This window comes from Cryptomeria japonica, unplaced genomic scaffold (assembly GCF_030272615.1).
Source record: "Cryptomeria japonica unplaced genomic scaffold, Sugi_1.0 HiC_scaffold_35, whole genome shotgun sequence".
Lineage (NCBI taxonomy): Eukaryota > Viridiplantae > Streptophyta > Pinopsida > Cupressales > Cupressaceae > Cryptomeria > Cryptomeria japonica.
The window spans coordinates 580,001-595,000 of NW_026728857.1; the positions used below are offsets into that span (position 1 = coordinate 580,001).

Sequence of the window (15,000 nt, forward strand, 5' to 3'; positions counted from 1 at the left end):
ATTGCCCGGGTGCGCACCTTTGCCAGGGTGGGCACCTTACCTGGGCTGCGCACCAGGGCGGGCTCAAGATGGCACGCGCGTTCCGTTTTTTTCACTATCTTTCAAAACGGAAATTTTAAAATCTCCTTTTTTTTTTGCCTTTTCTGGAAATTAGTGAAGGCAGCGCATCAAAGGTGCGCACCTCGCTGCCCACCTTGGTGTGCTCTGAGGTGCGCACCCGGGAGCGCTACGAAGTGTGCTCCAAGGTGCGGCGTGCACGTTGTCGGAGCCCGGTTTGCCCCGGGTGCGCACCTCGCCTGCACCTTGGCCGGGGTGGGCACCTTGGCTGGGTTTGCCCAGGGTGCGCTCCGAAGCGGGGTTACTGGAGCGCCCCCTCTTTTTTTGTCAGAGCGTTTGGTGGGGTTTCTCGCATTGGCTCTTCCCAGGCCCGGTTGTTGGGTGCGCTCCCACCCTGGCGCGCGCGAAGTTGGAAGTTGGGTTAATTGCCCGGGCGCGCACCTTCGCCAGGGTGGGCACCTTGGTGCGCACACCTTGGCTGGGCTGCGCACCAGGGCGGGCTCAAGATGGCACCAGCATTCCCTTTTTCTCACTATCTTTCAAAACGGAAATTTTAAAATCTCGTTTTTTTTTTGCCTTTTATGGAAATTAGTGAAGGCATCGCATCAAAGGTGCGCACCTCGCTGCCCACCTTGGTGTGCTCCGAGGTGCCCACCACGGTGCGCAACGCCGGTGCGAACCCGGGAGCGCCCCGATGTGTGCTCCAAGGTGCGGCGTGCACGAAGTCGGACCCCGGTTTGCCCCGGGTGCGCACCTCGCGTGCACCTTGGTGCGCACACCTTGGCTGGGTTGCGCGGCCTGGTGGGCACCATGGTGCGCACCAAGGAGCGCTCCGAAGTGTGCTCCAAGGTGCGGCGTGCACGAAGTCGGAGCCCGGTTTGCCCCGGGTACGCACCTCGCGTGCACCTTCGCCGGGGTGGGCACCTCGGCTGGGTTGCGCGCCCTGGTGCGCACCAAGGAGCGCTCCGAAGTGTGCTCCAAGGTGCGGCGTGCACGAAGTCGGAGCCCGGTTTGCCCCGGGTGCGCACCTTCGCCGCGGTGCGCACCATGGCGTGCACGAAGTCGGAGCCCGGTTTGCCCCGGGTGCGCACCTCGCGTGCACCTTCGGCGGGGTTGCGCGCCCTGGTGGGCACCATGGTGCGCACCAAGGAGCGCTCCGAAGTGTGCTCCAAGGTGCGGCGTGCACGAAGTCGGAGCCCGGTTTGCCCCGGGTGCGCACCTCGCGTGCACCTTCGGCGGGGTTGCGCGCCCTGGTGGGCACCATGGTGCGCACCAAGGAGCGCTCCGAAGTGTGCTCCAAGGTGCGGCGTGCACGAAGTCGGAGCCCGGTTTGCCCCGGGTGCGCACCTCGCGTGCACCTTCGCCGCGGTGGGCACCATGGCGTGCACGAAGTCGGAGCCCGGTTTGCCCCGGGTGCGCACCTCGCGTGCACCTTCGCCGGGGTGGGCACCTCGGCTGGGTTGCGCGCCCTGGTGCGCACCAAGGAGCGCTCCGAAGTGTGCTCCAAGGTGCGGCGTGCACGAAGTCGGAGCCCGGTTTGCCCCGGGTGCGCACCTCGCGTGCACCTTCGCCAGGGTGGGCACCTCGGTGCGCACACCTTCTCAATGTTTTCTTGCCTTTTCTGGAAATTGGTGAAGGCAGCGCATCAAAGGTGCGCACCTCGGTGTGCTCCGAGGTGCGAACCCGAGAGCGCTCCGAGGTGCCCACGAAGTCGAAAGTCGGGTTAATTGCATTGTTTTCCCCGGGTGCGCTCCGAGGTGCGCAACATCGGCGCGCACCAAGGAGGGCTCCGAAGTGTGCTCCAAGGTGCGCACGATGGCGTGCACCTCTGGTGCGCACGATTCGGAGCTCGGTTTGACCGGGGTGCGCACACCTTGGCTGGGTTGCGCACCTTTTGTGCGCTCCAAGGTGCGCACGAAGTCGGAGCTCGGTTTGCCCCGGGTGCGCACCTTCGCCAGGGTGCGCACCTTGATGCGCACGCCTTGGCTGGGCTGCGCACCTTGGTGGGCGCCATGGTGCGCACCTTTCGTGCGCTCCAAGGTGCGCACGAAGTCGGAGCTCGGTTTGCCCCGGGTGCGCACCTTGGTGGGCGCCATGGTGCACTCCGAGGTGCCCAAGATTGGTGCGCACCAAGGAGCGCTCCGAAGTGCGCTCCAAGGTGCGCGCGAAGTCGAAAGTTGGGTTAATTGTCCGGTTTGCCTCGGGTGCGCACCTTGCGTGCACCTTCGCCAGGGTGGGCGCCTTGGTGCGCACACCTTGGCTGGGCTGCGCACACCTTGGCACCCGCGTTTCCTTCATTTTAAATTTTTTTTTTTTACAATCTCTCAAGTGGGAAATTCTATAATCTCAACTTTTTTTGCCTTTTCAGGAAACTTTTGAATGGAGCGCATCATTGGTGCGCTCCGAAGTGTGCTCCAAAGCTCTCTCCAGCTGCGTGCACCTGCCCCGGCCGCGCACCCGGCCCCGCCCAGCTTCGCTCACCTGTCCCGGGCGTCTGGTGCGGAACCTTAGAGTAAGAAACATCACCGTGCACCTTGGCCAACGTGCGCGACTCGACCGAGCGCGCACTGGCCGAGGTGCACACCGATTTCACCTGGGTGCGCGCGCAGCACCTCGGGCGCACCGGGGTGCGCGCACAACGCCCGGGTTGCACCGTGGCCTGTGTGCTCGGGGCGCCTCGGGTGCGCGCTCGGTGTCGCCCCCGCGCGCGCGGTAGTGCGGGCAGCGCACCCCGGCCCGGCCCGGCCCCGACGAGAACGCAAACGGGCAAAAGGTTTATTCAAATAGCATTGCGACGCCCGGCGAAAAACTAAAAAAGGGTGCAACACCGGGACTTCCCGGGAGGTCACCCATCCCAGTACTACTCCGGCCCAAGCGCGCTTAACTGCGGAGTTCTGATGGGATCTGGTGCACTAATGCTGGTATGATCGCACCCGTTATGAGCTTGTCGCAGTGTGTACTTAGCAAACCGCGACCCACGTGCGAATCCACCCCGGCCACCCACCCCCGTCGAGGTGCACACCCTCCCTCGCGAAGTGCGCCCCGTTCGCCAAGTGTGAGCCCTGCCCGGGTGCGCGCACCTTGCTAGGGCGTCGGGTGTGCACCCGGCCCGGCCTACGTGCGTGCACCTGGAGGGGGCGTCGTGTGCGTGCAGTGTCCCGTCTGCAACGCGGTGCCCACACACCACCTCGGGCGCAACGACCTGCGCTCACATGTGGGCCGAGTGCACCTTGGTGCATGTTCGGGGCGCCTCGGGTGCACGCTCGATCTTGCCCCGGTGCACCAAGGCGCTCGGTTTGCCCCGGGTGCGCACTTGGTGCAAGGTGGGCACCCAAAATAGGGATCAAGCACCAAAACACAAGTTTCGGGATGCAAAATGGGACCCAAGGACCACAAATGCGTTCCAAGACCCATGATGGGTCCACGAGAACAAAAATGTGTTCCGAGACTTAATAAACAAATATTGGGTTTTAGGAGAAGAAACATGCTCTGATGCCCAAAACGAGAATCGACCCCGAAAAGGCCACAGGCCAAAAGTGGGATGCGAGACAAAAAAAAATGGGACCCGAGGACCAAAATTGGGTTCCCAGGTCGAAGACAGGGCAACCGGACAAGAAACGACCTCTAAGGCTCGAAATGAGTCCCGACGACTAAAACTTGACAAGAAGCACCCATCAGGCACCCAACTCGACACCCATGGGATGCCGACCCACCCGGGCTTCCACCTAGCACACCTTGGCACCCACCCACCCTCGCACCCAACCTCGCACCCAACTTAGCACCTTTGAACCCACATTGGCACTCACCCTGACCCTGGCACCTTGGAACCCACATTGGCACTCACCTTGACCCTGGCACCCACCTTTGCACTCACCTTGGGACCCACCCTGGCTCCCACCTCGGCACCCACCCAGACACCCACCTTGGTTCCTTGGCACCCACCTTGGATCCTTGGCACCCACCCCGACACCCACCTTGGCACGCAACTTGGCTACTTGCCACCCACCTTGGCTCCTTGACGCCCACCCCGACAACCACCCCGTGACCTACCCTGGCTAGGGTTGGTGCACACCCACCCTGGTGCCCACCTTGGCACCCACCCTATGACCCACCTTGGCACGCACCTTAGTACCCACCCCGTTACCCACCCTAGGACCCACCCCGTGACCCACCTTGGCCAGGGTGGGTGCACCCACCCTGGTGCCCACCTTGGCACCCACCCATCCTAGCACCCAGCCTGTGACCGGGCTTGGAACCCAACCTTGCACCCGCACCCGTCTTGGCCAGTGTGGGTGCGCACCCATCCTGGCACCCACGTTGTGACACACCCTTTAACCCACGCACCCTAGCACCCACGTTGGCACCCACCTTGGAACCCAACCTAGCAACTTGGCACCCACCCCGTGACCCACCTTGGCATCCACCATAGCAGTCGCCGACTTGGCACCCACCTCGGCACCCACCTTGACACTTGTGGACCCACCTTGCCACTCACCCTAGCATCGACCCATCCTAGCACCCACCCTGGCACCTTTGCACCCTAGCACTCACCCATCCTAGCACCTAACCTGTGACCCACCTTGACACTCACCCTCGCACCCACCTTGGAACCCAACCTAGCACCCACCCACCCTGACACCAACCCTAGCACCTACCCACCCTTGCACCCACCCTGTGACCCATCTTGGCACCCACCCATCCTACCACTCAACCTATCACCCACCTTCTCACCCACCTTGGCATCCACCTTAGCACCCACCCACACTGGCACCTTGGCACCCACCTCGGGCAAGGTGGGTGCACACCCACCCTGGCACCCAATTTAGAACCCACCGAGCATGTTACCCACCTTGGCACCCACATTGCAGCCCACCCTAGTACCCACCCTATGACCCACATTGGCATCCACACCCTAGCACCCAGGCACCTCGACACCCGCCTTGACACCCACCCTAGCACTGAACCTGTGACCCACCTTGGAACTCACCCTAGAACCCACCCACCCTGTGAACCACCTTGGCATCCACCTTAGCACCCACCCACCTTGGCACCCACTCTAGCACTCACCCATCCTAACACCCAACTTGTTACCCACCTTGGCACCCGCCCTCGCGTCCACCTTGAAACCCACCCTAGCACCCACCCACGCAGGAGCCCACCTTGGCACCCAACCTAACACCCACGCATCCTGGCACCCAACTTGTGACCCACCTTGGAACCCACCCTAGTACCCACCTTTGAACCCACTATATCACCAACCCACCTTGGCACCCACCCTATGACCCTCTTTGGAATCCACCCTAGCACGCACCCACCCTGGCACCCACCATGGAGCGCACCCTAGCACCCACCCACCTCGGCACGCACCTCAACACCCACCTTGGTGTGCGCACTGCGCCAACCTCTCAAAGACCCTATGTGGTGCGCTCCAAAGTGTACACCTTTGGTGCGCTCCAAGGTGCGCACCTTTGGTGCACACCGAGGTGCACACCAAAGTGTGCACCGAGGTGAGCACCAAAGTGCACTCCAGGGTGCACACCAAGGCGTGCACCTTTGGTGCGGTCAATGCAAACGAATTCGGAAGTTGGGGTCGATGTCCTAATCGCTGCTGCAGACTACACGTATGAGAATCGGACAAATAGCTTTATATAGGGGAGGTGTTGCGTTTGATGGGTCGACTCCCCTGGTTGTGTGCACTGCACCAACTTCAAAGACCCTGTCTTGTTTAAGAAGTCAAAAGTTGGGGTGGATGTCCTAATCATTGCTGCAGTCTACGCATGTATGAGAATCAGACAAATAGCTTATATAGGGGAGGTGTTGCATTCGGTGGGTTGACTCCCCTGGTTGTGCGCACTGCGCCAACCTCAAAGACCCCGCATAGCAGAAGAAGTCGGAAGTCGGATTTTGGTGAGCACCAAGGCGTGCACCTTTGGTGCGGTCAACGCAGACGAATTCAGAAGTTGGGGTGGATGTCCTAATCGTTGTTGCAGGCTACACATGTATGAGAATCAGACAAATAGCTTATATAGGGGAGGTGTTGGGTTTGATGGGTCAACTCCCTTGGTTGTGCGCATTACGCCAACCTCAAAGACCTTGTTTTCGTTAAGAAGTCAAAAGTTGGGGTCAATGTCCTAATGGCTCCTGCAGGCTACACATGTATGAGAATCGGACAAATAGCTTATATAGGGGAGGTGTTGGGTTTGATGGGTCGACTCCCCTGGTTGTGCGCATTACGTCAACCTCAAAGACCTTGTTTTCGTTAAGAAGTCAAAAGTTGGGGTCGATGTCCTAATTGCTCCTGTAGACTACACATGTATGAGAATCAGACAAATAGCTTATATAGGGGAGGTGTTGGGTTTGATGGGTTGACTCCCCTAGTTGTTCGCATTACACCAACCTCAAAGACCTTGTTTTCGTTTAGAAGCCGAAAGTTGGGGTCGATGTCCTAATTGCTCCTGCAGGCTACGCATGTATGAGAATCAGACAAATAGCTTATATAGGGGAGGTGTTGGGTTTGATGGGTCGACTCCCCTGGTTGTGCGCATTGCGCCAACCTCAAAGACCCTGCATTGCGGATGAAGTCGAAAGTCAGAGTTTGGTGTGCTACAAGGTGTGGTCGAAGGTGCTCACCTAGGTGTGCACCTTTGGAGCACAGGAAAAGTGCCCTCCAAAAGTGCGCACCTTTGGAGTGCACAAAAGTGCCCTCCAAAAGTGCGCACCTTTGGAGCGCAGAAAAGTGCCCTCCAAAAAGTGCCCTCCAAAAGTGCGCACCTTTGGAGCGCAGAAAAGTGCCCTCCAAAAGTGCGCACCTTTGGAGCGCAGAAAAGTGCCCTCCAAAAAGTGCCCTCCAAAAGTGCGCACCTTTGGAGCGCAGAAAAGTGCCCTCCAAAAGTGCGCACCTTTGGAGCGCAGAAAAGTGCCCTCCAAAAAGTGCCCTCCAAAAGTGCGCACCTTTGGAGCGCAGAAAAGTGCCCTCCAAAAAGTGCCCTCCAAAAGTGCGCACCTTTGGAGCGCAGAAAAGTGCCCTCCAAAAAGTGCCCTCCAAAAGTGCGCACCTTTGGAGCGCAGAAAAGTGCCCTCCAAAAAGTGCCCTCCAAAAGTGCGCACCTTTGGAGCGCAGAAAAGTGCCCTCCAAAAAGTGCCCTCCAAAAGTGCGCACCTTTGGAGCGCAGAAAAGTGCCCTCCAAAAGTGCGCACCTTTGGAGCGCACAAAAGTGCCCTCCAAAAGTGCGCACTTTTGGTGCGCACCAAGGCGCTGGTTCGGTCGTTGCAGGCGAGTTCGGAAGTTGGGGTCGATGTCCTGAGCGGAGGTGCAAACTACACAGGTGTCGGAATCGGACAAATAGCTTATATAGGGGAGGTGTATGCTTCGATGGGTCGACTCCCCAGGTTGAGCGCACCGCGCCAACCTCAAAGACCCTACGGTATGGATGAAGTCGGAAGTTGGGTCCGATGACCAATTCGATTAGTAGGTATGCTCATGAGGTCGGAATTTGGGTCCGATGACCTGCCATGTGCAGGAAGGCGAATGTTGACACTGTGCGTTGCAAGGTGCACACCAAGGCGCTGGTGCGGTCTTTTTAGTCGAGTTCGGAAGTTGGGGTCGATGTCCTGATCGGAGGTGCAAGCTACACAGGTGTGGGAATCGGACAAATAGCTTATATAGGGGAGGTGTATGCTTCGTTGGGTCGACTCCCCGGGTTGAGCGCACCGCGCCAACCTCAAAGACCCTACGGTATGGATGAAGTCGGAAGTTGGGTCCGATGACCGATTCGATATGTAGGCATACTCGCGAGGTCGGAATTTGGGTCCGATGACCTGCCACGTGCAGGAAGGCGAATGTTGGCACTGTGCGTTGCAAGGTGCGCACCAAGGCGCTGGTTCGGTCGTTGGAGGCGAGTTCGGAAGTTGGGGTCGATGTCTTGATCGGAGGTGCAAACTACACAGGTGTGGGAATCGGACAAATAGCTTATATAGGGGAGGTGTATGCTTCGTTGGGTCGACTCCCCGGGTTGAGCGCACCGCGCCAACCTCAAAGACCCTACGGTATGGATGAAGTCGGAAGTTGGGTCCGATGACCGATTCGATATGTAGGCATACTCGCGAGGTCGGAATTTGGGTCCGATGACCTGCCATGTGCAGGAAGGCGAATGTTGGGACTGTGCGTCGCAAGGTGCGCACCAAGGCGCTGGTGCCGTCGTTGCAGTCGAGTTCGGAAGTTGGGGTCGATGTCCTGGTCAGAGGTGCAAACTACACAGGTGTGGGAATCGGACAAATAGCTTATATAGGGGAGGTGTATGCTTCGATGGGTCGACTCCCTGGGTTGAGCGCACCGCGCCAACCTCAAAGACCCTACAGTATGGATGAAGTCGGAAGTTGGGTCCGATGACCGATTCGATACGTAGGCATATTGGCGAGGTCTGAATTTGTGTCCGATGACCTGCCATGCGCAGGAAGGCGGAATTTGGGTCCGATGACCGAGTTGATGGCGTGCCATGCGCAGAAAGGCGGAATTTGGGTCCGATGACCGAGTTGATGTTGATGGCCCGCCATGCACAGGAAGGCGGAATTTGGGTCCGATGACCGATTTGAAGGCGTGCCATACGCAAAAAGGCGGAGTTTGGGTCCGATGACCGAGTTGATATTGATGGCCCGCCATGCGCAGGAAGGCGGAATTTGGGTCCGATGACCTGACATACGCATGGAGTCCGACTCGGGGGCCGATGTTCGATTCGATGACTTGCATTGTGGGTAAAGTCGGAAGTTGTGGTCTTTGACCCGATTCGATGACCAGACTTCGGCTGCTTGAGAATCGGACAAATAACTTATATAGGGGAGGTAGTGTTCTCGAGCATCCTCCCCCCGTGCCCGTTTATGTCGATTGATGCTGGTGCTCGACTGGTTGGAGCGCTCGGATGCAAAAATCTTGCACCAGGATTTATCGATTGTGATGGACACGGCAAGTCTCCTGATTGCTATGCAGGAGCTCATCGTGAATCTCTATGCGGCCTTGGTATGGACTCGACCTGCGGAATGGTTCGGCAATGGTAGTCGCTCCAACACGTCCTTGCAATGGCCACAGAGGTGATTCGACTAGAGCTCCAGTCTAGCTTTTGGGTTGCTTGGCGGACTGGTATAGCCGCGATCGAGTTCCGGCCATGAACGTTTTAGATAGCTCTTGGGCTTTCTGGGACGGAAGTCGGAAGTTTGGGCTGTTGTCCGATTTGATGACCATTCTTCGGATGTGTGAGAATCGGACAAATAACTTATATAGGGGACTGTGTTGTCTCACGCAGCCCCCTCCGTGCCCCTCTATCTCGACCGATGTTGGTGCTTGAAAGGGTTGGGATCGCTCGGATTTATAAACGTGCACCACCATTTGTCGAGTGTGAGGGACGCGGCAGGTCTCCTAAATGCTATGCGAGCGCTCTCTGAGAATCTCTATCCGGCCTCGACACAGACTAGTCTTGCTGAATGGTTTGGCACTGGTAGTCGATCCAACACGTCGTTGTTGTGGCCGCCTAGGCGATTCGATTCGAGCCCCCGTCTAGCTTTTGGGTTGCTTGGCGGATTTTGCCCTATCCGCAAGTGAGCTCGGTCCCTAAACGTTCGAGAAACCCGATTGCTATGCGCCGACTCTCTTTCTTGCGAGCCTCCATCTAGCTTTTGGGTCTCTACGGAACGGAAGTCGGAATCTGGGACCGTTGTTTGATTCGACGAGGCAGACTACGGTTGTGCGAGAATCGGACAAATAACTTATATAGGGGAGGTGTTGACTGGAGCATTCTCCCCCGTGCCCCTCTAACTCGACCAATGCTGGCGCTCGAACGGTGGTAGCGCTCGGATTTTCATTGAGCGCCAGCATTGGTCGATTTAGAGGGGCATGCGAGATTCCCGAATGCTATGCGAGGGCTCTAACGGAAATGTCTATTGGTTTCGGTATGGATGCAATTGCGAGTGGTTCGGCAAAGGTAGTCGTTCCGATGCGTCCATGTCGTGGCCAAATCGATAATTCGATTTGAGCCCTCGTATAGCATTTGGGTCTCTCGATGTGATTCCGCATTCCAGTCCCTTTGGGCACTGCTTGAGCCGCATCCCAGGGGGTTCCCTTCCCAATAATCTGCCTCGCAACCCGATTGCTATGCGGTGAGGCTCCTCGGCCGCCTCGGAACTATCTGTGTATCAGACGCATCGCGGGATAAGGGGTTGGCAACGGTAGTCGCCCCAAGCGCGTCCGATGCTTGGACCATTCCGAGGCGGCCCTGAAGCCTCTTCCGTCTAGCCGTTGGGTCCTTCTCGCCGCATCCCTCGCCTCGCACCCCGATTGCTATGCGGTGAGGCTCCTCGGCCGCCTCGGAACTATCTGTGTATCGGACGCGTCGCGGGATAAGGGGTTGTCACTGGTAGTCGCCCCAAGCGCGTCCGATGCTTGGACCATTCCGAGGCGGCCCTGAAGCCTCTTCCGTCTAGCCGTTGGGTCCTTCTCGCCGCATCCCTCGCCTCGCACCCCGATTGCTATGCGGTGAGGCTCCTCGGCCGCCTCGGAACTATCTGTGTATCGGACGCGTCGCGGGATAAGGGGTTGTCATTGGTAGTCGCCCCAAGCGCGTCCGATGCTTGGACCATTCCGAGGCGGCCCTGAAGCCTCTTCCGTCTAGCCGTTGGGTCCTTCTCGCCGCATCCCTCGCCTCGCACCCCGATTGCTATGCGGTGAGGCTCCTCGGCCGCCTTGGAACTATCTGTGTATCGGACGCGTCGCGGGATAAGGGGTTGTCACTGGTAGTCGCCCCAAGCGCGTCCGATGCTTAGACCATTCCGAGGCGGACCCGAAGCCTCTTCCGTCTAGCCGTTGGGTCCTTCTCGCCGCATCCTTCGCCTCGCACCCCGATTGCTATGCGGTGAGGCTCCTCGGCCGCCTCGGAACTATCTGTGTATCGGACGCGTCGCGGGATAAGGGGTTGTCACTGGTAGTCGCCCCAAGCGCGTCCGATGCTTGGACCATTCCGAGGCGGACCCGAAGCCTCTTCCGTCTAGCCGTTGGGTCCTTCTCGCCGCATCCCTCGCCTCGCACCCCGATTGCTATGCGGTGAGGCTCCTCGGCCGCCTTGGAACTATCTGTGTATCGGACGCGTCGCGGGATAAGGGGTTGTCACTGGTAGTCGCCCCAAGCGCGTCCGATGCTTGGACCATTCCGAGGCGGACCCGAAGCCTCTTCCGTCTAGCCGTTGGGTCCTTCTCGCCGCATCCCTCGCCTCGCACCCCGATTGCTATGCGGTGAGGCTCCTCGGCCGCCTTGGAACTATCTGTGTATCGGACGCGTCGCGGGATAAGGGGTTGTCACTGGTAGTCGCCCCAAGCGCGTCCGATGCTTGGACCATTCCGAGGCGGACCCGAAGCCTCTTCCGTCTAGCCGTTGGGTCCTTCTCGCCGCATCCCTCGCCTCGCACCCCGATTGCTATGCGGTGAGGCTCCTCGGCCGCCTTGGAACTATCTGTGTATCGGACGCGTCGCGGGATAAGGGGTTGTCACTGGTAGTCGCCCCAAGCGCGTCCGATGCTTGGACCATTCCGAGGCGGCCCCGAAGCCTCTTCCGTGTAGCCGTTGGGTCCTTCTCGCCGCATCCCTCGCCTCGCACCCCGATTGCTATGCGGTGAGGCTCCTCGGCCGCCTTGGAACTATCTGTGTATCGGACGCGTCGCGGGATAAGGGGTTGTCACTGGTAGTCGCCCCAAGCGCGTCCGATGCTTGGACCATTCCGAGGCGGCCCCGAAGCCTCTTCCGTGTAGCCGTTGGGTCCTTCTCGCCGCATCCCTCGCCTCGCACCCCGATTGCTATGCGGTGAGGCTCCTCGGCCGCCTTGGAACTATCTGTGTATCGGACGCGTCGCGGGATAAGGGGTTGTCACTGGTAGTCGCCCCAAGCGCGTCCGATGCTTGGACCATTCCGAGGCGGACCTGAAGCCTCTTCCCTCTAGCCGTTGGGGCTTTCTCGCCGCATCCCTCGCCTCGCACCCCGATTGCTATGCTGTGAGGCTCCTCGGCCGCCTTGGAACTATCTGTGTATCGGACGCATCGCGGGATAAGGGGTTGGCAGTGGTAGTCGCCCCAAGCGCATCCGATGCTTGGACCATTCCGAGGCGGCCCTGCAGCCTCTTCCGTCTAGCCGTTGGGGCCATCTCGCCGCATCCCCCACCTCGCACCACGATTGCTATGCGGTGAGGCTCCTTGGCCGCCTCGGAACTATCTGTGTATCGGACGCATCGCGGGATAAGGGGTTGTCACTGGTAGTCGCCCCAAGCGCGTCCGATGCTTGGACTATTCCGAGGCGGCCCTGCAGCCTCTTCCGTCTAGCCGTTGGGGCCATCTCGCTGCATCCCCCACCTCCTCGGCCGCCTCGGAACTATCTGTGTATCGGACGCATCGCGGGATAAGGGGTTGGCAGTGGTAGTCGCCCCAAGCGCGTCCGATGCTTGGACTATTCCGAGGCAGCCCTGCAGCCTCTTCCGTCTAGCCTTTGGGGCCATCTCGCCGCATCCCTCGCCTCGCACCCCGATTGCTATGCGGTGAGGCTCCTCGGCCGCCTGGGAACTATCTTCGTATCGGACGCATCGCGGGATAAGGGGTTGTCACTGGTAGTCGCCCCAAGCGCGTCCGATGCTTGGACTATTCCGAGGCGGCCCTGTGGCCTCTTCCGTCTAGCCGTTGGGGCCATCTCGCCGCATCCCCCACCTCGCACCCCGATTGCTATGCGGTGAGGCTCTTCGGCCGCCTTGGAACTATCTTCGTATCGGACGCATTGCGGGATAAGGGGTTGTCACTGGTAGTGGCCCCAAGCGCGTCCGATGCTTGGACTATTCCGAGGCGGCCCTGCAGCCTCTTCCGTCTAGCCGTTGGGGCCATCTCGCCGCATCCCCCACCTCGCACCCCGATTGCTATGCGGTGAGGCTCCTCGGCCGCCTTGGAACTATCTTCGTATCGGACGCATCGCGGGATAAGGGGTTGTCACTGGTAGTCGCCCCAAGCGCGTCCGATGCTTGGACTATTCCGACGCGGCCCTGTGGCCTCTTCCGTCTAGCCGTTGGGGCCATCTCGCCGCATCCCCCACCTCGCACCCCGATTGCTATGCGGTGAGGCTCCTCGGCCGCCTTGGAACCATCTTCGTATCGGACGCATCGCGGGATAGGGGGCTGTCACTGGTAGTCGCCCCAAGCGTGTCCGATGCTTGGACCATTCCTAGGCGGCCCTGAAGCCTCTTCCGTCTAGCCGTTGGGGCCTTCCCGCCCCATCCCTCGCCTCGCACCCCCGATTGCTATGCGGTGAGGCTCCTCGGCCGCCTTGGAACCATCTGTGTATCGGACGCATCGCGGGATAAGGGGTTGGCACTGGCAGTCGCCCCAAGCGCGTCCGATGCTTGGACCATTCCGAGGTGGCCCTGAAGCCTCTTCCGTCTAGCCGTTGGGGCCTTCCCGCCCCATCCCTCGCCTCGCACCCCGATTGATATGCGGTGAGGCTCCTCGGCCGCCTTGGAACTATCTGTGTATCGGACGCATCGCGGGATAAGGGGTTGGCACTGGTAGTCGTCCCAATCGCATCCGATGCTTGGACCATTCCGAGGCGGCCCTGCAGCCTCTTCCGTTTAGCCGTCGGGGCCTTCCCGCCGCATCCCTCGCCTCGCATCCCGATTCCTATGCGGTGAGTCTTCTCGGCCGCCGCGGAACTATACCTGTTATTGCTACTGCATCCTTCGGCTGGTAACCTCCTCTGCCGCCTTGGAACGTTCTCTTTGTCGGACGCGTCGCGGGATAAGGGGTTGGCACTGGTAGTCGCCCCAAGCGCGCCCGATGCATAGACCGCTCCGAGTCGACCTTGCTTTCAGCCTCTCACATGCATAGACCTCTCTGAGTCGACCCTGCAGCCTCTCACGTTTAGCCTTTGGAATCTCGCCTCACAACATGATTGCTATCCTTGATGCATCCCTTGCCTCGAGCCCTGATTGCTTTCTTGGCTGCATCCCTCCTCTCCTCACAGCCCGGTTGTCATCACTGCTTCATCCGTCGCTTCATGCATTCTGGCTGCTGGGCCCTTCCCACCGCACACCTCGATTGCTATCTCTTCTGCATCACACACCCCGATTGCTATCTCTGCTACATCCCTCGGCTCTCACTTCTGCATCCTTCGCCTCACACCTCGATTGCTATCAATGCTGCATCCGTAACCTCACACCCCGATTGCTATGCGGGGAGGCTCCTTGGCCGCCTTGGAAATTTCTGTGTGTCGGACGCACCGCGGGATAAGGGGTTGGCACTGGTAGTCGCCCCAAGTGCGCCCGATTCTTAGACCGCTTCGAGGTGACCTCGTAGCCTCTTTCGTCCAGGCTTCCTGCCTTCAACGCCCTTTTTACACCTCGATTGCTATGCGCGGGCTCGTTGGCGTCTATCACCTCTCTGCGAAGAGTGGCACGATGATTGTTGGGGTAAATCGTAGCAGTCCGATCTCTGGCCTTGGGCCATTGTGAGGGCTGATCGATTTCCTGTGCGCATCTCGTGTTCGCCCAGTAACAGACTCGACGACTTGTAATCGGTCTTGTTCCCGATTGTTCCTGGAGGTAGTCTTCGGAACTCTTGGATTTGACCTGTCACTCGAACTGTCCTCTTCCGAGGATGCTTGTGTGTGTGTGCTTGTGCCATTTCCTTGGCGGTATTAACGAGATATTAAAGAGCGGAGTGAGCGCCTCGCCCAGCTATGTTTGGGGCTCTCACTCCCTTACCCGGTGTGCGACCGCTTTGCACGTAGGTTGCGGAGCATCGCGACTCTTTCGATGTTTGGCGGTTGTCTTCCGGTGATGCGTTGGTCCCGAAGTGCACGTTACTAGCATTTCTGCCATTGTTCTCGATCTTTGGCACGTTCCTTCGTTGCAATTGGATATATATCTCCGTTTATACGC

At 59.3% G+C, this 15,000-nt stretch overlaps 1 non-coding gene across 1 annotated transcript; it reads right to left on the reverse strand.

Annotated features, from left to right (window-relative positions):
• Positions 1-2,873: 2,873 nt before the first annotated feature.
• Positions 2,874-2,992, reverse strand: LOC131862158 (5S ribosomal RNA). Its single transcript, XR_009361184.1, has one exon. It is a non-coding gene; the product is annotated as a 5S ribosomal RNA (ribosomal RNA).
• Between the last annotated feature and the right edge of the window lie 12,008 nt (positions 2,993-15,000).